The 27928-nt window shown below is 31.3% G+C and overlaps 1 protein-coding gene across 1 annotated transcript in view; it reads left to right on the top strand.

Moving 5' to 3' along the window:
* Nucleotides 1–27928, top strand: part of LOC131848597 (lachesin-like) — a gene marked incomplete at its 3' end in the record, with an annotated part of 84761 nt that overhangs the window by 29658 nt on the left and 27175 nt on the right. The window lies entirely within an intron of this gene.

Raw genomic sequence — 27928 nt, 5'->3', positions numbered from 1 at the left:
ATTTACGAATGTCACAAACTAATGGAAAAGTAATACTTATAGATCATCATTGCCTTGCCTTTATCCCATTTATTTGGGGTTGGCGCAGTATGTCATTCTCTTCTACTGATCTCTATCGGCCGTCATATCTGAGCACACTCTCCTTATATTCATATCATCTTTCACATAATCATATAATACATTTTATATTATAGATATGGATTTTTATATGACAACAAGATGTTGGGGGATTTTTTATCAATCTGAAATCAATGTAAATTCTGGTAAATTCACATCCGTGGGCTAGCTGACGTGAAATCATAGACATGCTATAATTCTTTACTATTGCCTCGTCAGCATATACCGTTAGAGTAGGCCATCATTCTATTTATTACCTATACAAAAAGAACTTCTTCAGTGAAGGAAAACACCAATAATAAACTTTTTTTAAGGTAATAATTCACTCGCCGTCCTTTTATATTCTAATATTTTCACTGAAATATGGGTATGGCAAACCATCAACAATGCTGGCAATGGATATGCACGTACAACCCTATCTGTATGTACATAATATGTTTGTATATTTATTTTATTCTTTATTGCACTTTTAAATTGTACTATTTGGCGAGCTCCATGCCATATGGGATTCTCTACCAGTTAACCATTAGGTAAGAACAGAAACCGGTTGACGGGCAGTGGTGGGAAAGGACTAACCTATAATTTTACGTAACATAGGTAAATAGGATGATATTTATTTCGCCCAATTTACATAATATATTTTTAAATTATGGCCTATGTTTTATTCTGATGGAAAAGCTATATTACTAAAAATTTCATATAAATCCGTTCAATAGTTTTTGCGTGATAGACTAACAAACATCCATCCATACACACAAAATTTCGCGTTTATAATAGTAGTAATATATGTATAATCTTATATTAATATCTATTTAATGTATTTATATGTAATTTAATTTAATATACTAAACTGCTTTCGAACATCTCTGCATTCCCTAAGGTTGGCTGGAAGAAAATGCAAATAGCATCAAGTTCGCCTATTCTAAATCATTAGATAGTATAAAACAAAGTCACTGTCGCTGTCTGTCCATCCCTATCTATGCTTATCTCTCTTATATCTTTAAAACTACGCAAATAATTTTGAAGCGGTTCCTTTTAATAGATAGAGTGATTCTAGAGGAAGCTTTATATGTATAATACATGTACACCCGTGGGAAGCCGGGGCGAGTTGATTAATATAGTATAAATTAATAAACAACAATACAGTTGTGATATATATTGTTTAACCATAACACTATCATCGTACAATAGATCACTAACACTTGCTTACATTAATTACAAGCTACGAACCTCCGTAACACTAGTAAGTTCTGCCCGTTCATCCTACAATACGTGATTCGCATATAAACTCTGGGCAGATCACGTTTTATGAGGCCATGCACGAACATATGTCGCATTTGCTATATAGTTTGTTATCTACATGCTTGTCACAGGCACATACCGTATTTTATACTGATATAGATATTGCTTAATGGATTTATACTATTTTGTTTAATTCCATTACCATTGCACGTGGTACAAGTATTCAGTGCGAAAACCTTACTATCACTACTAGAAGCGTTATGACTTTCTCTATTGGTGATAAAATTCTGGCCATCATTCAAGCTACACCCATATTGCACAAAGTACTAAAGTTATCTATACATATAAATAAAATTGGAGTGTTTGTTAGTAATATTAAATTAACCGTTTTTTACTACATGCATATGAATATAAATACGGCACATACACCATAATAACATTTTTTACAATTTTTGTCTGTCTGTTTGTTCTGGCTAATCTCTGAAACGGCTGGACGGCTATGGAATTATAAGAAACATGTCTGCATATCCTTATCCTTACTCCTTACTTTAATATTATAAATGCGAAAGTAACTCTGTCTGTCTGTCTGTCTGTCTCGCTTTCACGCCAAAACTACTGAACCGATTTACATGAAATTTGGTACACAGATAGTCTAGACCCTGAGAAAGGACATAGGCTACTTTTTAATGCGAAAAAAGGGTTGTAAGGGGTTGAAATTGGGGATGAAAGATTGTATGGAAGAATCGTCATTTTTGAAGGTAGAAGCTTGAAACTTATTTTTGAGGCTGCTAATTAAATATAAATAAATATGACATACAAAGTTTTTAAAAATTTTACCCTTAAGGGGGTTAAATAAATTAGGGGATATTTTTTTTATGTAAATTCGTTATTATTGAAGCTAGAAGATTGAAACTTATTTTTGAGGCTGTTGATTAAATATAAATAAATATAACATACTAAGTTTGTATAAAATCTTACCCTTAAGGGGTAAAATAAAATAGGGGATGAAAGTTTTTATGTAAATTTGTCATTTTTGAAGCTGTTGATTAAATATAAATGAATATGACATTCAAAATTTGTATAAAATTACCCTTAAGGGGGTAAAGTAAAATAGGGGACGAAAGATTTTACGCCATTATTGGAGCCAGATCTATGAAACTTTTTTATTGAATTTAGTTAGTTTATTAAATACCTTACTAATATTATAACTGTAAAAGTAATTCTGTTTGTCTGCCAGTCTCACTTACACGCCAAAACTACTGAACAGATTTAAGTGAAATTTGGTACACAATTAGTCTAGATCTTGAGAAAGCACATAGGATACTTTTGGATGCGATAGAAGGGTTATAAGGGGTTGAAAGGGTACATGCCATGCATACGAGGTTGTCCGACCTACGGTTCCGGCTGGGTGTGACTGGATGTCGCATCCTAGAAGTGCCAGGCGCCGATACCGGCGACAAAGCGAACTCACTAGCTGCAAGGTTAGTGATCTTGCCAGTAGAAAAAGTCCGGGTCACCAGGCCGGAGAAATCAGCTGAGCTGAGACTATGTGACCTGGACGACTCGGTAACATCTGAGAACGTCGTTGCCGCGAGTGGGAGGATGCGCGGATACAAGCATACAGGCGGGCGAGGTCCGATTCTGGGCTCAAACTGGGTGCGATTTGCAAGGCGGGTCGGATTAAGGTAAGGTGCTTGCTCACGGGGCACGTAGGCCAACGGTGCACTGCAGGGTAAGACAAGCGATAGGTGCTATCGCTGTGGTCAACAAGTGTGTCGCGCCATCGCCACGTTGCTGGTAAAGTCGGACCATGGAGTCGGTAGCACAAAATTGTGTCGCTTGCCAAGGCCAGGGCCGCGGCCGCAGCGCAGGTCACCGGCGGGAGGGGAGGATTCGATGGACACCTGAGTCTATCAGCGTGGCCATCGAATCCATATTTGACCCTAGGGTGGAGGATTGTTAGGGCGATCCGAAGCTCACAAGCTAGGCATTACGGTGGCGTGCAGAGGCTATTCCCTGCACGCCTAGATGAAAGGTCCCTTCAATGGGAACCGTGCCGGTAGTCTTGGAGAATGCATATGCGATCCTATAGCTACGGCGACATGTTCGAGGAGGAATAGTCGTCAGGTTTTTGGCCGATATGAATCCGGCAGTCCCCATTTGGCCCCTAAGCCGGTGGGCCTCTATGAAGATTTTTTCCTGACGTTAAAAAAACACGGTTGTACGTAAGAATCGTCATTTTTAAAGCTAGAAGCTTGAAACTTATATTTTAGGTTGGTGATGATTGACCAACCTAAAATATAAGATGATGAGATGATGATTCATAGTTTGTAATAATTTTACCCTTAAGGGGGTACAATAAAATAGGGGATCAAAATTTTTATGTAAATTCATGACTTTTTAAGCTAGAATGATGAAACTGTTTTCATTGGCTTTTTTGGGTTTATTTATTAAACACCTCACTAATATTATAACTCTCGATCTCGCTTACATGCCAAAACTACTGAACCGATTTAAATGAAATTTAGAACATATAATCTAGAAGACCCTGAGAATGGATATAGGGTATTTTTTAATGTGGAAAAGGGTTGTAAGGGGATTGAAAGGTGCAAGGTTGTATAGATATATCGCCATTTTCAAAGCCTGAAACTGATTTTTAGGCTGTTGATTAAATATAAATAAAGAAAAATGGGTTGTAAGGAATTTAAAAGAGAGTCAAATGTTTACATACAATATTGTCGTTTTTAAAGCTAGAAGCTTGAAGTTTAATTTTTAGCCTATTTATTAAATATATATTAAGAAAAGAAGTTATAAGGGGTTGAAAAAGTTATGTATGTTAGTTATGTATGGAAGTATCATTTTTGAAGATGAAATGATGAAACTTTTTCATAGGCTTTTATTGGGTTAGATCATTAAATATTTTTTTCATTATTTAGTCAAGTTCACTATGTTACGCGGACGAAGTCGCGGGTACAGCTAGTTTAGCATAAAAATGCCAATGAAGATTATCACTTAAGATGTGCACCATTCTATTAACTTGTTTGTAAGTTCCCATGTTTTACAGCTGTAAGTGCCTAACGAGGCCACTAGTTACTATTACTAGTAATTCCCTCCTTCTCCACCAGTATAAAGTTGTAATGAACTGGTAGTGAATTATAAGAAACATGTCTGCATATTTAGCATAAAAATGCCAATGAAGATTATCACTTAAGATGTGCATCCATTCTATTAAATTGTTTGCAAGTTTCCGTGTTTTGCAGCTGTAAGCGTGGATAGTTCGCACTTGCAGCTCAAGTTTCGAAGTTAGAGTGTGGAACACTCCTGCCGTATCTTAAGATCTCTGATGCAATGTATTTCGTTTAAGTTTACAAGATTAATTTTATTAAAAGTTGGATTTTTTTTGTACAATTCAACCTCGTTTTTATACCTATTTTTTATACTTTTGAACTCAAAATTTTATGCATATATAATTGTTGGCAATAAAGAGATTTCTTATTATTAATAAATATGTTAATGTTGATGTATTAAAAGTATAAAATCTATAAATATTTAACATAATGTCACTATAAAAAATTTGTGTCTATTAGAAATATAAAATGACACAATTTTTTATTGAGTTGGCCAGATTTATACTTACCACCTATTGGGTTAATTCAAAGTGGTAAACTATTAAGGTGTGACGCTCTCAAAGTCTGCAGAGTCAAGTAAGAGGCGGCACATAATCAATTAATATCTTTGTAAAAAGTCATCTACGGGTACAACTTACCTATTTCCTCATTTCAGAATTGGAACGTCAATGCATTGTTACAGTTCCAGAAGGTTCCGCAGTACATAATAAATAAGTTTAATTTCTCAACAACAAACTTTTGTACAATGGACTCGCATCAAAGCAATATCTGTTTGTTGAAACAATGTCCAAGTTTTATGAAAACTTTGAGAAACTATGCATTCTAATGAAAAGTAGTGGGTACTGACAAGATCTTTCTAGAACATTCCATTGTTTCAATCACGGTAAATAACATTCTATTCACATACGATGTATACACATATAATACATATTATGTTAAGTTCCTTGATATTATATTATAGAATATCGTACGAAGGTAATAAATATATATAAGTAAATTTAGGATATGTACCGCTTACTGTGCTTCCATATCACCTTATTATCTCTGATTAACGCGATGGTTGAGTGGTAGAGAATAAAAACAGGTATTAAGTCCGCCATATATACATTTTTGCGTGCAAAAGAAAAAATAAATAAATGTTCTGCAATTTCACACTCTTCAATTACTCTTTAGCAGAAACATAGCATACAAAGCAAGCTGCTTAACGGCTGAATTAGGAGAGAGAGGCAGACGACTTTTTGCAAAGTGCACTTTAATAAAAATCTTTCTTCAATATTAGTGTAAAATCACACAACTTGTATAAAATTTGTAACTGTTGAAAAGTTCATAGAAAATTACAAATCTATAATTTTTTTTTCTTTTATATTACTACGTTGGTAAACAAGCATACGGTCCATCTGATTGTAAACCGTTGTTACAAATACTGTCTACAACATCTGGTATTATAGGCGTGATAATAGGCTCTATATTTATCAGTGTATCTATTACAACGCTAGCGTGACTTTGTATAAGCTTCTGTCTCGCGTTTTTCCTCTATTGAACTGATGTATTGTATTTCGTTCCCCTCTTCGGCGCTTACGACATCCTGAATGAAAAACAGCGGTGACATAGCGTATTCTTACTATGTTACTATACGGAAATTGTTATTACTCATCGGCGTACACATTATTTGTGTTGGTGGTTTAACGATAGTGTTTTCTCATTGCGTTACTTTGCGAAAATTGTTATCGTCGAAACTAAACTTTAACAAAGAAGAAAGGTTAATTTTTCGTTCATTCCTTTGTGTGTTTTAATTAATAAACTTTACTACTAACTTTAATACTTGCTACTGCACTATTGTTTGATTAAACAAAACCACGTACTGTTTAATACTTTTCTTTGAAAACTTTATATTTAAAAAGAAATAGAGATGCGATAATATGAGATTGTATATTATCAATTTATCACCTACCGTACTTAAGTTTTTTTTTTAAATAGAGAGATTTAAGTACGGTAAACATAAATTACTAACCTAAATGAACAGATTATATAATTTATGTATTATATATTAGTACTTTCGTACTAAATTCAGTACTTACTGGGTTGTAAGGTTATAGGTTCACTGATATTTGTTTTATTTTCCATAAGTGTATGTATGACTATTTTAATTTTGTTTAGGTTCATTTTACTTATTTCCACTTATAAGCCACCTTCTTTATTTTTTGTAAATACTCTTTTTCCGTAGGTTGTACGGAAGAGATTTAATTAACGATATGGCCGTCTTTTGTATTTAGTTTTATTTTTATGTTTTAATTTTGTTCACGTAATTTCTATGTTGATGCAATAAAGTGTTATAAAAACATCGTTATTATTACATTAAAGCCTTAGTTTTTGAATATTAATAAAACCGTGTCTCAATTTGTTGAGTAATCTATTCGTTCATTAGCATGACCCAAAAATTAAGTCGAAAACCGTTAAATTGAACGAAAAAAGTCCCCAATTGCCGTTGTACCTATAGAATCTACTCTCGGATGCTGACTAAAGCATTCTCATAGCATATTTCCAATTCAATAGTGAAAAGGCTTCTGTTTGAATGAACGTCGTTATCGGAGTCGCGTATAGTCAAGATTCATTGTGATGCACTTTTTTGTTCATATAAATTCTTAGAGAGTACTTCGATAGCGTAATACTGGCTGCCATATTTATTTAAAAAAACGGTACCAACCCTATTTTTAAATTTGGAATCCGTATCTTTTTTATAAACTTTGTATTTATAGGATTGTATTTATCTGTTTCCTTCTACCAACTGTAAGTTATAATTTGTTGGAAGAAAACTAATAATTGATAATAAATAATCCTTGATAAAAAAAAACTGTTATATATTAAAATTAAAAGTTATTTTATTAATAACCAGCTGAATTTTCTTAGTTTATCGAACATTTTTCATTGTAATTCCGCTTCTATTGGTAGCGATGTTATATAGCCTATGGACTTTCTTGATAAACGCGTGATCCAACACTAAAAAAGAATTTTTAAAATCCTATCCTACCGAGTAATTACACCGGAGATTATCAAGTTGAGAACATGCAATAGACTTTTATTATTATTATTGTTATTATTAAGATTAAATTTACAAACATTATCTCTTTATTGGTATCTTCTTATTCGATACGTTCAGAATAGAACGTCCTGGTCATTATGTAGAGGGGTATGATTTATGGTCAGTTTTAGAGAGTATGACTTGCTCTAAACGTCACGATAATTTGGAGTCCTTAAAACAATCAATAAGACTGACAGTGAAGAATTTTCACATGACAAGAGTGCGTCTTTATATTGATAACTGTCCTGAAGATTTACAATATAGTTCATATTGCAGCCAATGGATCATTTATAGAATAAGCGTTGTATATTTTTAATGTTTTTATATTAATATTCAAACTAACACACATTATAGTGATAAATGTTATATGCAATAGAAAAAATGAAGAATATTCCTTGTAACAATTTTATTTATTTCGGATCTGTTGTAGTTTTAGAGCCAGCAACAGTCCAAAATAGACACCACTGGAGAAGAAAGATAAGGAGAGCCGACCCCAAATGAAAATGGGATAAGGCCGGATGAAGAAGAAGGATCTGTTGTAGTTTTATTTTATTCATATATAGATAATAGGAAAAAATACTTGGAATAAGGAGAAAATATATATATTTGGATAGTATACCGACATAAAACAGAATGAAGTAACAAAACAAGAATGTAATATAAATGAACTATAAATTTAAATACAAATTTAGAATATAAAATACATTTTTGATTAGCGAGTTACAACAGGATTACCAACAATTTTTACAATCATACAATTTATTTAATCATATGTAAATGGTTATGATCTAAATATATATAATTTATACGTGAATACGGCATGCAAAATAATATATAAAAGTTATGTAACAAATATTTATGGCAAAACTAGTTATACTATCATCAGCCTGCGAATTTTTATCAATTTTAATTTTCCATATATTAAATTGCATAATGGTGTTTTCTTAGTCAATTAATACATTACAGTAGATTCGAACGGAAAAGTAAATTTTTCCTCTTTATAATTTCAATTTATGCAAGTATATCTTTAACTCTGCCTAATATTATAGGCGTGGGCTTATTTGTTTTATATTTAGATACCGTCATTTTTGATCATTAATTCATGAAAGAACACGAGGCAAAAAGTTAGTTAATTGAACTTGCGGTCTACATAGCAATTCATCGGTTCACTAAGCTTTCGTACTTAGTTTGTGTTCTCTATCTCTTAAGTAGGGCTGTCAACTTCTTGGGTAACTAAGAATAATAATTTTATCTACTTATAAATATTTATTTTTAAAAAACTTCATTTATAATTTTGTGTAATTCCACCCCCATTAGCATATGTGATATATCGCTACAGGAAGCGTTACGACCTCCTCTATTTGTGATCAAATTCCTACCATCGTTGTCTACACTTATATTGCGACCCGTGTTTCGCGTCGGAACGATTTAAATACTGACTTGCGGACCTCATAAAGTTGGTTTTGTTATATAAATTAAAATCCCTATTAAAAATATGGGTTGGTGATAGAAGGAAGAAAATTTAGGGTCGTATGTATTTTTAATGCCACATCATAAAACAAGATACAAAATTATCCAAAAAATAGGAGTAATAACTCTTATCACTTAGGTTTATGAAAAATAAATAGTAGCCGATTCTCATATCAACTGAATATGCGTATGAAATTTCATAAAAATCGGTCAAGCCGTTTCGGAGGATTATGGTAATTGTGTTATGAGGATTTTATATATAAGATTTTGTCATTTTTTTCTACTATAGATGCTATATTATTTCGGGTTGACTTTTATAAAAAAAATAGAGCTCCCTTTAATAATGCACCCGTGCAAAAACAGGGCGGGTCACTAATCACCAATATAACAGAGACTCGAGTAAATAATAGGACCCCAAATTCCACTACATTAACACAAAGAAACCTTCCCCCGCGAAGGTCGATTTTTCTATGCTTCTGTTGACTTTGTTAATTGAATGGATTTAGTGAAGAAAGAGTGGAAAATTTGTATTTTATCCCTTAAGATATTCTGGAACTATTTGCTGTTCTTTTTAAATACATATGCGTGTTAAAAAGACAAGTCATTTTATACGTGATTTAGATTAATTTCAATAACAAAGTGTAGTTTTAAAAATACCAGCTGATTCCAGATTTGCGTGCAGATAAATGTCGTTTAGAGGAACCTCATTAAAGGAAGACTCTGTTTTTTCTACGTAATTGGAATGACAAACAAGTTGCCGTCCCACTACATGCTAAGCAGTAAGCCGTTTAAACACATGAACAGCTCGAAGAGCATTATGTTATAGGGTGATATAAGTGATACCAATCATGCGTTGCCATTTCAGAGCAGTAAGATATTGTACCTTATGCTTTAACTTCACTTTTAAAAGTAGTCTACGTCCGAATCACTTGATTAGTTTCAGCCATCAAGGAGTTTAAATTAAAGGGTACAGGGACATTACACCACAACGTCACAGATATATATATGAAAATCGGGTGTCATTTATTTGAAATCCATTTCAGTTACATAAAATATATATGTATAAAAAGAAATAGTGTTTGGGTTTGGAAATGTGATGCATACTTTTTAAAACATTTCATCATAAAATCAAGCAACCCTATTCAAGTATGACCTAGAATCTCCCATTGAGGATGCCCTATATTCTAAGAGGCGAAAAAGAGCTCTTATATGAATAAAAGCCGATGACACTAGTAAATGTATGTTGGCTTTAATAATATATTATAATAGTTTATAAACATTCTGTTGTTATAGTAAATTTATACTTACATTTCTTTTAAATTCGATTTCTATTCCTCGCACGGTACAAACATTTGTATTCATGAGTATGATTGTTTGTATCGGTCTGGGTCTGGTCTATGTATAATATGTATGTATTTACGAAAAAAAAATCCAGGTATTTGTATCAGTTATCTAGTACCCATAACACAAGATTTAGCCAGCTTAAATTGGGTCTATTTTTTTTTTATAACACAGGGGACAAACGAGCATGCGGCTTACCTGATGGTAAGTAATTACCGCTGCCCATGAGCACCCGCAACACCAGGGGAATTGCAAGTACGTTGTCGGTCTAGATGGCGCTGCGTGAATTGTCCTGAGATTATTATTTATTATTATTAATATTATTTTCAAATTATCCTCCTTTTGTCTAAATGGTTATGTTTGTATATTTTAAATAAATGAAATAAAATATTGTTGATTGCGCCATATTATAATATTATAAAAAAAAAATACAATACAACAAGTAAACTATATTACAAATAAAGTTACCATTTTATATCAATAACTTATCATGTAAAACAATATTAAACTGCAGGTTGTTTAAATTAACTTTATTCATGTTATTAATTTTCTATTCAACAAAAACGTAAGTTACTAAAAATATTTTACGATGCCTAATAAGCTACATATAATATCTTCATTCACTTATGTAATTTCGAAATGCTTTTCTAAAACTGTAAAAAGTACACGAAATTTTCTAGTACCCATAACACAAGCTCTGCTATGCTTTGGCTCATTGTGAATTGTCCTGAGAAAAAATAAAGAAAAATATAACAATGAGTAAATATGACATGTTTTCGAAGCAATTCTTGTTTGTAAACACATCGGAGTTGAATTGTTAATCTTTGAGGAAAATGATTAACTCCATCTTCTGCAACACCTGTTATCGACATTTGAAGATTTACGATGACTGTCTTTATCTTCGTTTATCTCTAAATCGAATCGAATAATGGCTCGGAGAAATTGAAGTCGGTTCATCTTATCATCATGGGATATAATCTAATATTTTGCTCAAAACAAGTATATCTTGTTCGACAAAAAGAAGCTAATCCCGGAAAATTTTATAACAAATCGATAGGGAAGTTAGTTTATCGTTTGTTTGAAGTGTTAACAAAATTCGATAAGACATTTTTATATAACAACATACCTCATACCTACTTTTTAAATATTTTCTTCAATATTTAATTAAAGCCGAGTCCATATTACATAATTAGAATGCTGAACAAGCTTGGTCACTTTACGGTAAGTGGTAACTGTCGCCTATATACATGATCAGCAACGTTAACATGTGTCGCTAATGAAATCGCTTGTGTTGCTATCAAGATACGGCTTGACAAAAGAAAATAAGTTTTTTTTATATAACTATATGGTGACAATCAAGTATACGCCCACTGATAAACGAAAAATACGGAAACACTAAGTTTTTTTTTATATAACTATATACATACTTAATATTTATAATATTAAGTATGTATATAGTTACATATGTGTATGAAATTATTTCCGAGAATTAACTATTTATGATCAAAGATGTACGAAATACATTTCGATGTACATAAAAATGTATGTCGGTCACTCGTATTCTATTCGAAAACAGAAAGTAATGCGAAAATACAGCGTTGTAGATATATACATATATATATCTAAAAGTAGAATATTTCACATCTATGTTCCATGCAAACAGAAATGTTTACCCCAGCTTTGTTAACAGCGGGGAAAAATATTTATTTGTACGAGTTTTTGATATATTTTTCGGATGCGGATAACTCTGAACTGCTGTTGTGGTCCTAGTAGTTTTCGGGTAGGTTTGCTGTTATCTGTGTGTGATTCCATGTAAATGTAATATTCAATATTGTAAACCTCATTTAGCATACATAGAATTGAATATATTGGAACTAAATAAGATTTTTTTATTTATTCATCTTACAAGATCTTTTTGTAAAGACTTTTTTTGTTCTTTGGATGAAACTCCCACTGAATTGGTTAGTTTATTAAACTATATTTAAAAGAAGAATTCAAAATTGTTTGATATTTTCTAGTATAAAATAACTTCATACTTTTCGCATACAATAAAATTGTATCAACATTTAAGATAATGATGGAAGATAATGATGGAAGATCGTAGGTAATGGTAAGAGTTCTACAGACAAGACCATGTCTCAATTTGAATGAAATATTATTGTATTTTTAATAAAAATGAATACTATTTTATTATTTCATTAATGTAATTTAAAAATTGTAAACTAATAATATTTAATTACTTAATTATTGTTAGTTTACAATTTTTATATTTTTACAGTAACCGAAACGGTATAGGTAAAATAATATTATTAAACAGTAAAATAAATCACTGCACTTCATTTCAAATTAATTATTTCGAGATAATCATGTGATTAATGGAAATTCGTCCATCTAATTAAAAAACTATATAATATTTTCCGGCGCTGCTCTCATGTGTTCGGGTAAAAAGTATCTTTCTATTTGTTAATCCGGTATACGATTTATCTGTTGTACAAAATTACATTCAAATCCGTCTAGGTGTTTTAGTGTGATTGAGTAATTCAAACTTTAATTACTATATTCCTCATTAAAAAGCAATGCCTAAATTTATGTACGTGTATTACTTAGGACGGATTGTTGTTGTTTATAATTGTCCTGTCAATATTTCTATTAAAATAAATATTTAAAAAACCGTAAAGAAAAATGAATTTGTTCTTAGGAATAAAATATGTATATTAAATTCTCCATAATACACTGATGACTAAATTAATGTTTACTTATTCAGTTTTTTAAATTGTTATGTATTACAAGGGGAAGATTTTGTATAATTTTCTCTCTTTCTTTTTATACCCGTATACATGTGAAAAGTCGGGGCGGACGACTAGTTTTTTATATTAATAGTATAACAAAGATTTATCAAAGAATTCACTCTGAGATTCCAACGTATAATCTTATTATTTCGTTAGATTCTTACGCATCATTACTTTAACAAGTAATTTTTCATGTTCCAACCAAAACGATTTTGCGTCAGAAGCATCCTTGATGCTATATACGTATTACATACTTATTATTTTTGTGTGAAGCCTCGTTACTTAGTAGTTTACTAGTTTGACTCTAAAATACAGTTCTCGACAGTAGGTAATACAAATTTAGGCCAAAAAATAGTATTCGCTTAAAAATAGTATAACTAACTGAATGTTGGAATTCAGAATTAATAGTATATTTGTGATTATGTGAAGATTCAATCGGTAACAAAATATTTAAAAACTAAATTTCCAAAGATTTTTATATATTTAATTACTGAATAATGGAACACAATGAATAGTACTTAGTTAATCAGTCATATTTTATTTAATTCTTCAGTGTTGGCAACACTCATATTTAATTAAGCGGTGATAATATATAGTTGTATATGAAACAAGTTTTTGTTACTTTCTATCTTAGCTATGTGAACAAATCGTTGTTCAATATTTGCAGGAAACATTTTAAGACTTAAATATATTGTTGTAAACCGGCTTATCATCTTTCACACAGTTTTCCATGTCCATGCATCTTTTCTTTGGTCGTCCTCTCTCTCTATAATTTTATATTCAGCCTCGGTAGTCTAGTGGTTTAGCACTCACCGCTTTACTCTCCGATGGTTTTGAGTTCGATTCCTCGCACGGTACTAACATTTGTATTCATGAGTTTGATTGTTTGTATCGGTCTGAGTGTTTTCTATGTATAATATGTATTTATTTCCAAAAAAATGTATCCATGTATTTATATCAGTACCCATAACACAAGCTCTGGTTAGCTTGGGACTAGATGGCGCTGTGTGAATTGTCCTGAGGTATTATATTATATTCATGCACTTTCATATTAAATCGTTCTCACTCCTTCACATGACATCTAAGTTAATCATTTAGTACTTTTATCTAGTATTAACTTATATTACGTATCTAACGTAGGTTAATCTTATTGTGATTTAATAATGGCATAGGATACATACCCAGTCGCAAACTAAGGTTTAAACCGGGCTATAGGCAACATAATCCGAGCCTATTTTTCAGTCATGATACATACTTTGCGCTTGGTAATTTAAAAATTAAGGGCCCTAGGCACGTAACTAGGTTGCCTAGGCTTCAACCCGCCCCTGTACCTACTCTAAATTACAATACAAGGTTTTCTGGGTCTGGAAACTTATGGTGAAAGAGTGACGAGACTTGGCATCCAATTTTAACATCGAATATTTCTGATGGCATTAAATATTCCTGGGATGCCGGCTCCGAGTATGGCATTGAATTTTAATACCAGTATGGCGGGCGTGAAGTTTTTTGCTAATATCGATATAAGGGTATTTATTACGCATATGGTTTTGGAATATATTTATCCCGTCGACGTAACAATGTACTGAAATATCCCAATCTGTGAATTAATGTATGTCTATACAAGATTAATTAACATAAAATCCCCTGAATCACACAATACAGTCAGTACATGTCTAGTGTGTGGTTCGCCGTAACATCTTAAATGTAAGTGATTTTTTGGCTAATAAAGTTTATTATTATTATTAAAATAAAACCGTATATTATGGTACTAATTGGGTTCTTATTTGATTTTTCAAAGTATTGTTTAAGATTTAGTTTGTCAAATATATGTTATACCCAACAAATTTATATATTGTGTAGTATATACACTTCACAGTTTCACAGTATCTGTTTTGTATTTATACCACAGATAAGAGAATACAATAGAAGAAAATATGTCATACCCAGATATAATAGGTAGGTATCTCAAATCACACGAACCTTTCGACTATCGTTACGAAATGAAAACTACATAAATCTATAATATAATACATATAATACTAAATACGAGTTACAAAAATTTACATAAATAAATTTATGTAAATTTTTGACTAATCAAAATCTTACACATGTGTTTTTCTGATATTTTTTTGGCAAAGAAGCAAAACTATGGTAAAAAATGATGTAAGCGTTTTACGTGTTTGTGCGTATATACCGGAAATACGATTTTGTGTCACTAACAGAAATTTGAGCAAGAGCGAAGATTGAGTGTTTTAAGAGCGGAAACTGTAATAATAAGATTCTTTGAAAGATGAAGTTACGCGAAGACCTACGTAATAATTAAAAATAACTAGAAAAGGTGATTATGAATATTTATATTAAAAAAATAACATTTCTTAACAAATATACATGATTTTCATTGATTCCACTGAAAATCAGCATTTGAATATTAAAGCCTAGGCACAAAGCTGATTGGTAACCAATTTGCCGGCAACTGTGTATGTTAAATGGTTGATTGTAAAACTACATTTATGATGTTATTAATGTTTGATTTGTATGATACTTCTGTATGAGCCAAATAAATATAGATTTTTCTTACTTTCTTCTTTATATTTAACATGTTTGTATTTTTTCATTTCCTTTTTAAGTAATGGCACTATGTAATGGTAAGTTGCATAACATTAACAATACCACGGATGTCATCATGTGTCATCATCATCATCATACAATGATACTATATACTACTATACTCCTAGCAGCTTCTAATACAAGCTAAAGAAATTATTGAAATAAAGGAGACTATTTTGTTAATATTTGCTAACCTCGTTAGGTTATATATGCTAATGGAAACAAGGATATGAAAATGAAACTCTAAGTGGCCTCACCTCTTTACAGTCACGTGCAAACGGTAATGTAAGCTAATGACAAAGCGGCATGTGATATGACGTCATGAAAATAGGACTAATGCTCTCTACGTAGCTCTCTACGTGTGCTACGTAGCGCTACGTGCTACGAAGCGAGCTACAATGTAGCTACGTTCGTACAGTTCGCGACTCAACTCAGCGCAACAAAACCTCAACCTCCTTTTCTCAAAACCACTTAATTTTGTGTAGTTAGACTGACTTTTGACTTTGATCGAATTGTAGTACATGCAAAGGTTTGAGATGGCATTCTTGAGAAATGTTTAATATACTTTATTGCACTTAAAAGTGCAATAAAGTATAATTAAACATATATAAATACAAGTTTTGAATATATGTTACAACGTTTTACAATGTTTACAATGTTTATTTAAATTGAAATATTATCATATTAAAATATCTTAATATGTTTTACAAATATAATCTTCTGTAAGTGTTTTGTCACCAAATTTTTTTTAATTGATTTTATGTGTATTTTTAAAAACATCCTGCATGTTTTGAAAATATCAACGTTCTGATAGGTGGTTCGTAAATAACGGGAAGATGTATATTACCCAATATAATAGTTTTTTTTTTAACAAATTCTTTGACATTTATTTTGGCTATCTATTATACAATACTATTAATTTAGTACATTCACATATCTGATATGAACGTTATCTGATCATCATATATCTCCATCATTTTCTTATCGCCTAGTACAAAAGTTAATTACCAAACGTCAGTAATATATTGCATATATGTGAGTTCGCGTGTCGTAGTACATTACTTTAATTAAACGCTGGCATAACAGTCGCAAATATTGCGTTGGGTTATACAATTTTAACATAAAATGGAATTGTTTACACCATTCAAAATATTATAATAATAAAATAACATGTATAAATACAAAAAAAAAACCTAAATTAATAAAATGGTTTGCCAGTATTTATATATCAATTATCAATCAACGAACCGGTCTACTTTAAAAACTAATTACTATCAAATGACATTGATTGCTTTAGAATACACTGGTAAAGTAATATTAATTTCATATTTCGTATTTCATGAAATAAATAACTGTAATTTTTATCGATTTATTGAGTTTGGTCTTGATTAGTTATAATAATATATAGTTCTTTTGAAACTATGTGTATATATATACATACTTATAAAATAAATTGAATGGAAATCTATATTGAGATTAGACTTGAAACCTTGCAGATAAACTTGCGGCACTACTCTGGAGTATATCTCAATGTAAGGCAATTTATAAATTCCTTTTAAGTCGGGTAGTTTATTCAAGATCAAATAGAAATAGAAATATTGTTCATACAAATAATCAAAATAAAACACTTTTGACTAGTATTTTTTTTATTCTACCACTAATTCTTAGTAATATTGATAAAATTACTTTACAGCATTTTATTGTCTGACGTATTCTAAACCATGGATATATTTTGGAATTGCGAATTAATAAACCACTTAATTACGACTGTCTGCAATAAATATGTCATAAGAAAATACATTAGTTAGGCTTAATTTTATCTTGGGATTGGAATTTCAATTTTACTGCGCTGCGGTGTAACAAGCGGTCGGCGCAGGCCTTAATTTGCTCATTTGAGCTTAGTCATCTCAGTGAGGTCATTCCAAGTATTGCGTGCAAAATTCCAGATAAGGTACGAAAGGGTTTCAGCCAAATTCTCCTTTGCTGCTATGTTTGCCTAGTACTTGCGCGTAATAATAATTTCTCTTATTTTTTAATTTCTAAGTTTTATCCTTAAAGAAGTTTCTTTTTCTTGCTTATGTTTAGTAATGAAATATTATATTATCTATGGTAATGATCCGTTATTTATTGACAAACAAATTTCGATTGCATAATGAATAAATTTTCATGACTTTTTTATAAGTTTCACTACAATTATAATGTAGCTATTTTTTTATAATGTTGTACTTTGGTCATAATTTTCAAAAAAATAGAAAATTGTTTGAAAATGAAGTTAATCTATTAGCATAACAGATTAAATTCATTTTCAAACAATTTTTAATAAAATAAAATTATCTACCTTTGGTAACTGTCTCGATAGAGCAATGGTTAGACAAGTCCAATAACCATTCCATAACCAACTATTAAAAATACTTTATTAATTTTAATACATTAAACATTAGAGCAATGAGAAGTAGTGTATACAAAATCTTTACATTAGTAAGTTTAATAATAATTTTTATGGCTACGTACAGAAATTTAATAAGTTTGCTACATATCGTCTTTAATCAGAGTTTTCTTCAGGATGAGTGCTGAGCATTCCTCGAAAGTAGTAAGTTAATTAAATTCATGATCATTAAAAATAGTAAATTGAATTAAAATTTATTATTATAGATTATTGGTACAGATAACTAATATTACGTAATAATGAACTCAAATTTTGTGAGTACATCTATGACCTAGATGTACCTAGAATGAATGAAACTACTGAATCTATTTCTGTACTCCCATTATGTTTTAAAAAACGATAAATGCGAATTTAATTTTGAAACGACACACATTAGCATCAATTGCCATTTAACTGTTCGAGCATTTATTAATAGACATGTCCTTATCACAACTGTCCAGCTCTAGTTAAATTCTCGTTCTACGGTTGAATGTATTAAAATATAATCTGATTATTTGCCAGCTCTATCCACAAATAGATTAAAATAATTAAATTTGTGGTGTAATGTTGAATTAAACTGGCATCTGGATTTGAATTGTTTTTTATTCTGGCTCTCTTTAGTGGAGCTATTTGAATTTAGATAAGAAGTATAATATCTGGGATATCTTATGTCTGTGCATCAAATCCATTTAGTATTTTTTTCTTATAATAGAAACAATCATCAACCTCACAACTTTTTGCGTTTATATTACTATTAGGATTGTTATATTATTTTTAGCAAAGGGATGCTCGAGAAAGCTTGTGTAAAGATATAAGATCAGATACGTTTTAGGCCTGTCTTATTTCGTGAACTTGTATTCATGCTAATTTATCTGTATTATGCTATTTTATAGTCAGTTCTTTTTATTGTATAGTCAGTTCTAGGTCTTGTATCTCATATCTATAACATAGTAAAATCACAGGAATTCTATGCAGGCCTGCATAATGGGAACGCGGTGGTACCATGATAACGTGATATCTATAGTAACGTGATGTGCTGTTCATGTACATAGGCTGTGGTTATTGCTTACCATCAGGTGGGAGGACAGCTTATTTATTATTTCAATTACAAAAATAGATACGCTTTCTTAATCATAATATAATAGAAATAGAAGATTGACTGTTTATCAACTACATATGTAAGATAGTATTAGATAGTGAGATTGTCCGCATTACAGTAATTTTTATAATAACTATTACTGCATTAGCGTGAAATGTCACCGTTTATTTAGCAGCATGACACGCAATGGGTGAAGAAATAAATGAAAATATCGCAGTATGATTTATCGTTTTTGTTTCGCTGATCACAATCAGCAGACGTCATCGTCAGCTCCGACTTTGCCGCCGTTAATTCTCAATTCAGAAACAAATGACGACTTAATAAAAGACTAAATATGATTTATTATTGTTAGTTATCCTGGTCTATTGTTCTTGAGCGGTTGGAATTAAATAATAAATAATGCTAAGCTAAATATATACTCCAATAGTGTATCAGAATAGCAGTCAGTAGGGAGAAATGGCGAGCTGTCGTAATTGCGAATGGCATGTGCCTCCCACTCCACTACTTAATGACTACTACCGTTCTGTCAAGAGCGTATCGAATAAGAAGAGAGAGAAAATATCAATGTGTATTAAAGGAATTTAATTTTTAATTTTTATCTTTGACAATGAATATTTTTTTAATAGATCTAATTGTTTGGGACTTTTGTAGAAATAAATTTACTTTATTTATGTATTTAGTACGGTATTCATGAAGAAGTTATCTGCATATGAGGTATTATACATTTTATTGTTTGGAGTTGCAATGCAATATTGGTGTAGCAGCTGTTACATGATAATGTGATGTCTGTAGTGCTGTTAATGTATATGAACCATGATTACCACTTTCGATCTGGTGGCTGTTTGCCATTCCAATTATAAAATGAACCAAGTGTCAGCCAACGTTACTTTTATCTCATACGTTATTTATGTTGTCTGTGCTTGTACACATAAAATAGTTATTGCCTGGTTGCATTATCGTAGTGGTACAAATAACTTGAGATTGATTTTAGTACCAACCATGTCAACAATTTACGTTTATGTGGATTTTAGTACAAAATCTATTTCAAGTTGAAGGTGCAAATAAAATTGTATAAAGTCAATGATATAGACCATACTAAGTGTGGGTATATGATACCATGATACTACTCGTGCGTTGCCATTCCAGAGAACTAATATGTCATGCCTCTTATCATTCTATCATTCAAGCGTGTAGCAGCTTCTATATTAAATGTAGAATAGAATAGAATAGAAAATCATTTATTCAAATAAACTTACATTGAAGCACTTTTGAATAGTCATCACATTTTTTTAGTCTACCGCTCATTCGGAAAGCTATGTCATCACGAGAAGAACGAGCAAGAAACTTGGTGTGTTGCTCTTTTAAATAATTTTATTCTTACTTTATAATTTAAGTTTAAGTGTGTGAATACAAACTACCGATTAGCACTAATTCAATTAAATAATGAAATAGAAAAAATATTGAATACACAACAACTGTTTAACAATTAATAAGAGGAAATCGGTCAGAGTGATTAGAGCAGACCAGTCCCTACAAGCAGCACTCATTCACGAGTATGACGGATGTGCCAGCCATCACTGCGCTCGACCATATTTTAGGGAGCCCAATGACCCGGCCCACCACGCCGCCACAAGTCTGGAAATTCTAGTGAGCATGACTACTCAAAACACCAGACCACGTCATAGCTACTCACAATTGCTCTTAAATGTCGCATACATAATCCTTGTTAATGTATATTTACTTAGAACAACATTTATTTAAAAGAGCAACATGCAAGTTTCTTGCTCATTCTTCTTGTGATGAGTCTGCGTTCCGAATGGGTGGAAGAATAAAAAAAACTGATGATTGAAAAGTATATCTTAATACTTTTCAAGATTATTTCTATTATATTCTGTTTCTATTAAATTTATTCTATTAAATCCCCAAATGCCGGTAACCGAAAGAAAACTTACAAAGCAAGCTGCTTAACTGCTGAAGTAAGTGAGATTGCTCTAACCACGCTGATGTTTGTTCAGTTAGCTGAACGCTATAATCAAACTACTGTTGCAAATTTGTTGTTTGCTTCGATAGCTTATGTATAGATGATGTGTACTGGCCGTTTAACATAACGATGATTGAAATGATGATTTTTGAAAGTTAAACTTAAGTAAATAATTTTATATCTATGTATATATACATACATATCTAACCAAACAAACTGTTTTTTTATTAATCGTTAGTATAATGCAGTGCCAAACGACGAACAAAAATAGTAACAATTTATACTTAATGACATTTTTTCAAATCATAATACGATCTCTTCTGACTTATTAGTACTCTCTTAAGTATGAATGTAATAAATATATAGTTTAGTTGCTATTTTAATAACTACCACATTACAAACATAGGTTAGTTCTTGTTCCCAGAGACTCTTGGTCTCCAACAAACCACGGCACTGATGTGAGCTTAGGTAGCCGAATATCCTTGTTAAAGTTTGTTTGCCGCTTGACTTAAAAGAAAAACCAAATACAGTCTGTTTAGATAGTCATAAATCTCTGGTGTGCTTGTAATGTATTTTTTTACATTGCGTGTATTTTATGGCCCGGCGTTCCAGCGTTTTCTTTATTCAACTCAAACAACGAGGCAGTAATAATTTACCTATAATCTTTACGGAATTCTCTTTGCGCGCAATTTGATTTATTTTTATTTGTAGAAAAGGAATTCTTTAGTTTATCATACATTTAAAGAGATTAGAATATACCTATATGTATACTAGATAGCTGAAATCTGCGACTGCGTGTGTATTTATATCCCTTTAATAAACATTTTTTATTTTCTTATGGTTACCATCATTTTAATTACATTAAAAAGAGAAACATATATGACACTTTCTTTTCGTTTCGTTTTCGTTAACACTATCTAAGAATACATGTACGTTTGTAGAGACTTCAAACGAAACGTCTTAAAACATTCCATGTATACACCGTGCGGGAGCCGGGCTATCATGTAGCAGAGACTGACAGTCCGAGCCGTTATCGGAATTTGTGACCTGGGTATAGGTTGAAGGATTTTCGACGTTAGATTCGCCTTCACCAATCATGTTTCTCTATTTGTCCAATTGAATCTGCTAGTGCAGCTGTAGATACCTGTTCTGATAGAGAATTTATTGCAATTCTAGACAAGCTAAGATCTTTTAGAAGATTGTAAACAGATTTCGCTGGTATACGTCTCGCTCCCACTTTGACTAAGTACATATAAATTAATCACATAAGCAATTTTGTAATATCTATTTGTATTTAATGCATGATCTATAAGTATATTTGTTTTCTATGAGACAGTGAGCTCTACCAGTACCACGAGTTTAGTTTTTTATACTCAACGTTTTATAACACGTATCTATTCTTGTACAAAAAATCAATAAAATCAATTAAAAGTTTATTAGTGAAGGCATCAGGCTACTTTCATTGATGAGTGTTGTATAAGACTGTGTTGTAATGGGTAATACCATCGCCACTGTAGCGTTGTACATAATATATTATGTTGGTAAGGAGGAGCTATTTAGTCGTCTATCGTATTATAATAATAATACTGGACAATTAAAGCAGCGCCATCTAGTCCCAAGCAAGCTAAGGTATGCAGAGCCTGTTATAACACAAGCTATTAATAAACAACCAACATATAATTTATATAAGAGATATATATATATATATATATATATATATATATATATATAAATATATCAATATTATGTGTGTACTATGTATATTATGTGTGTATATATTTGTAAATACACACATAATATACATAGAAATCGGCTAGACCGATTTGTACCGTGTGAGGAATCGAACCCACGACTATTGGAAGAATAGCGGTGTGGTAAACCTCTAGAGCACCGAGGCTGTCATATATGTATTTTTAAATGTTCATATTGCAGTAATCCTTACTTGCTTACTAATATTATAAATGCGAAATTCTGTCTGTCTATCTCACTTTCACGAAAAATATCCTAACCGATTTAAATGAAATTGGGTACACGTAAAAAACATACTATTTAATGCAAAAAGAGAATTCTAAGAGGTTGCAAGGGGAGACGAAATGCTACAACATTTCGTCTCCCGAAAGTATCATCATTTTTAAAGCTAAAAGCTTGAAACTTTCCTTTGCCTTTTTTTTGATTAGATTATTAAAAAAAATATCAAAAAAGTCGCGGACACAGCTCGTATTTTATACTTATGTAAGGGAAATGAATGAACTAGAGATGAGAGTATGTCTGTCCATTTATACTTATACCTATACCTACCAAATGGAATAAAATAATCATACAATGAATGTGTTCGTATTCCGGACAATACGCGGGCCTTTGTCATACCGGAAATACATTTCTGCGGTATAATTCACGATGTTATTTTATTTGCTTTCTTACATATCTCTTAATTAAGGATCCCTGCCTCTTCTCGTATATGGACATTTTGGTTGAGTGGATTTACTTAATCTAAATTCATATTATAAGGAAATTCTTTACGCGTTTTCTTTTGTAATAGAAAAACTAAAAAGATAATAAAGAAATTTTAAAAATCTCTTCCAATTATGGAAACCTACATTATCAGCGTTCAAATTAAATACAAAATTCCTACAAGAATGGTACCCGTGAAAAATCGGAACAAATTTCTAGTAGTGAATAACTGAAGCAACTAGACGCTACTTCATCTATTTTTCATTTTGATAAAATGAGAAAGTATTTGACCATCTTCCTCTTAAATAAACATTAAGATCCGACTAGTCAAGCGTGAGTAGTACATTTATATAAATACATCCATATTAATATTATAAAGAGTTTGTAGGAAACAGTTAAACAGAGAATTTTTATAAGAGTAAACTCTATAACTGATGCATCGTTTTGAGAATTTTTTTGACTGTTTGAACGGTATATCATTCACATAGGTTACATTCTATGTTAATATATATAAAACTCACAAAGTTAGGAGCAACCTATCGAAATCAGGGATTCACTTGAATATAAAAAGGACATAAAACATATTATGTTGGTTGTTTTATATATGTATTTAATATTTTGAATATATTTAATTAGTATTATTTGGTAATTTATATTCACACAGTTTAACTTATAATTCCTGTATTAAAGTTTCAATAATTACTTAAAAGAGCAACACGCAAGTGGTAGTTTAAAAAAAAAGGATGACAATTAAACTGTGCTTAAATTTAATTATATTTGAATAGAGAATTTTCTATTCTATAAAAAGTACACTTTCTGAACAAATCAAGCGGTATAAAAATCATTATCATGATATTGAAAAAATACACTTGCCTAAATGTTACAGGTACCCATCTCTATCAGATCAATGTCTTTGATTTCGCGATAATAACTACACAGAACAAAAGAAAACGTTTTTATTTAGAAGTACGGACTTCTGTCAGTGCCATTGTTTTTTTTATATTACAATGCTTATTTTTACTTTGTTCATTTTGTTCTCTATTTCATTTGAAGTCAGGAAAACACACGTAGATTATTTAAGTAAACAAGATTCATGTTTCTCTTCGACGGAAAGGTCTCATTAAGTATTAATACTTACTCGTTATATTTACATAAAACATAATTCTTAAAAAAAACAAAATAAATCCGACTTATGTAGATAATATTTTCAATACATTTACATTACATTTTCCCGCTAAATTGTTTATGCTATTCGTACAGGTTAGCTTTTGTGTAGATAAATCACGAGTCAGGATTAATCCGGAATAGCAAATGCAATGGTGCTAACAGAGTAGGTATACCAAATTAGCAATTAAACAAAGCACAGAGCCTGGGACGATGCTGCCATAATTTAAGAGCCAATAGTGTTGCACGTACAGAATGAACCGCACCCTCGGGGTAGATAACGAATAATATATTTTGGCGGGTTTTCAAAGCGCGCGCTCTACGCAATGCGGCATAATGCAGGGTATACGTTCTTTTTTCAAATTTAAATTTTGTCTTACAGATTTGAAATTTGGAATACTATTTAATTAAAATTAATTTTTGTTTAATATTTAGAACAACTTTTAATTTTAATCTGTTTAATCATGACGAAGTGGTTACCTGCTCGTTGCTGCTAATAAGATACGTTTGCAGTTGCGTTATACACCCAGCTCCTTTACAATGCCTTTACTAAATGTAACTCTTAAGTGGTTCATACATCGTAGAACTGTGAATTTCAATCTATTTTAATTGCTCATTCTTATCAAATACATTACACTGGCGGAAGTATACAACAAAGTATATTCTTTAACAAAATCTGAATTTTTATCAATGTTAAAGCGTTTAATTTCACATAACTGTCCTTTATATTCAGTCATCGATATGATTCCTTTCAGAAGATTCTAATCACGTAATCCATTAAAGGCATATCGAACATGATCGCTGATCACAAGTTTTCAATGAGAAATTTTACAGTCTGGTGAATTCTTTATTTTTTAATCTAATATTTTATTTAGTAATATTGGGAACCTTTGGTTTACATGTCATCTCATTTCTACCATTTACCTGCTCAGGGAAATGAGTAGGATATTGATTCTTACCTTAGTACGTTTCTCCCACGTTACAAATATTCACGAGTTTCATTATTTATATCCGTCTGGGTGCTTTCTTTGTGTATTATATAGATAGTTACATCCTCATCTAAGATTACAGTGGTGAGATTAATATAGTATTTCTTCACGACCGTTATACCAGATGGGGTAGCCAGAGGTATTGTCCACTGTTTACGAGTGAATTCGTCATTATGGGCTAATTGACCTGATTTCATCCTTATTTTTTTTATCGTATCTTTATTGGACTGATGCCCTACCAGCGAGAGCTCATATTGATTGCATTTCATATTGATCCATAAAAAATGTACTTATATATATATATTTTTTTATGGATGATAATAGAATTGTGAAAAAAAAAGTGCTCCAATGTAAGTTTATTTAAATAAATGATTTTCTATTTCTATTTCTAATGGTGCATTCACTTCCCTAATGGTTTATGCTGGCGGGGCACTAATGGGGGATGATAAGATGAGCATGAGGTCAGTCAATTAAACTAATGTGACAACTTCACCAAGAATTTATCACGATGGTTTCCAGGAACCGCGTGGACGTCCTGACATGGTACATTGCTAGCAATAAGATCATCAATCGATATTACTAATAATCCCCTTTCCCTCGAACGTATATATTTATAAGTTTTTGTTCCGTCATAATTAAACCATTTTATAATATGTAAAAAAATAAAAACAAGTGATTGATGAACAATATTAACGTAACTATTGACAACATTACTAACAACAAAGACTTTCTAATCTCTTTAAACAAACACCTTTTTTTCTAGAAGAAAAAGCACAGTCTTATCCAATAAGTTAGCGCCGGCTATAAAAAACAAACTTCGCAATTTATCGCAGAGACGTGAGCAAAAGACTTTGAGAGTAAAAAAACTTTTCTACACTTCTGACGATATTATAATGTCTCGCGCCGTTTTGTATAAAATAAACACATACGTTTTTATATGAATAATTTTATTATGCATCAAAATGAAATGCACCCTGCACTGACGGTATGTGCCGGTACATCAATCCACTGATGAGTCGCTGAAGATAAACATATTTCTGTGTTAAGGTTTCATTCAAATTTCACAGATATCACTAGACTAGAAAACTGTTCGAAATATAATCGTAGAATTAGTTGTTTGTACATTTTTATAGAATATGTCACTTTCAATATCTCAGGAATTTTTCTAATGTCAACATATAAATTTTATCATTTTAATATATTTTAATATTTAATCTGCTACTGCTTTCTTTTATTTACAAAAAAAAAAAAGAATAAAAATAGATAGTTATCATATACATATTATGCCTTTACAATAGAATAGAAAATCATTCATTCAAATAAACTTACTTGAAGCACATTTGTATGGTCATAATTATTTTTCTTTTAACCTATCCTTTATTCGGAAAGCTGTCTCTCATGGTGAAAGAATGAGTACGAAACTTACGTATTGCTCTTTTAAATAATCGTTGGAAGTTTAAATTTTTAAGTCCAAATGTGTCATTAAAAACTACCAACTAGCATTGGTCATAGTTATCCTTCTTTTAATCTATCCTTTGTCGGAAAGCTGTCTCATCATAAGAAGAATGAGTAATAAAACTTGCGTGTTGCTCTTTTAAATAGTCGTTGTAACTTTATATTTTTAAGTCGAAACGTATTAATACAAACTATCAACTAGCACTAATTTATTAGGGTTAAATATTAAATATACAATAAGATGAAATCAGTCATAGTGATTAGAGTAGACCAGTACCTATAAGTAGCACTTGTTCACGAGTATGACGCCAGACATTTGGCAAGTACACTACACAATTTGCCGAGATCTACTTTGTACAAAGTCTACAAGAGTAACTTCATTATACATATTTCAGACGTCAAGCAGCTAGCTTGGTAAGTTGATTTACAGTATGAAACGTGGGATTTGGGAGTGAAATTACATATTGCAGAGGCATGATACTTTTGTCCTTCGGAATGACAACGAATAAGAGCTACTACGGGCATCATGTGTGTCATCCGTTAGCTATTTTGAGTTTGTTTGCCATTACAATTATAAAAAAACTATCTTCT

Source organism: Achroia grisella, unplaced genomic scaffold (assembly GCF_030625045.1).
Source record: "Achroia grisella isolate CSIRO2021 unplaced genomic scaffold, CSIRO_AGI_Agris_v1 utg5640, whole genome shotgun sequence".
Taxonomy (NCBI): domain Eukaryota; kingdom Metazoa; phylum Arthropoda; class Insecta; order Lepidoptera; family Pyralidae; genus Achroia; species Achroia grisella.
Note: the sequence above shows the minus strand (reverse complement) of the source record. Positions and strands in the feature narration are given on the sequence as shown.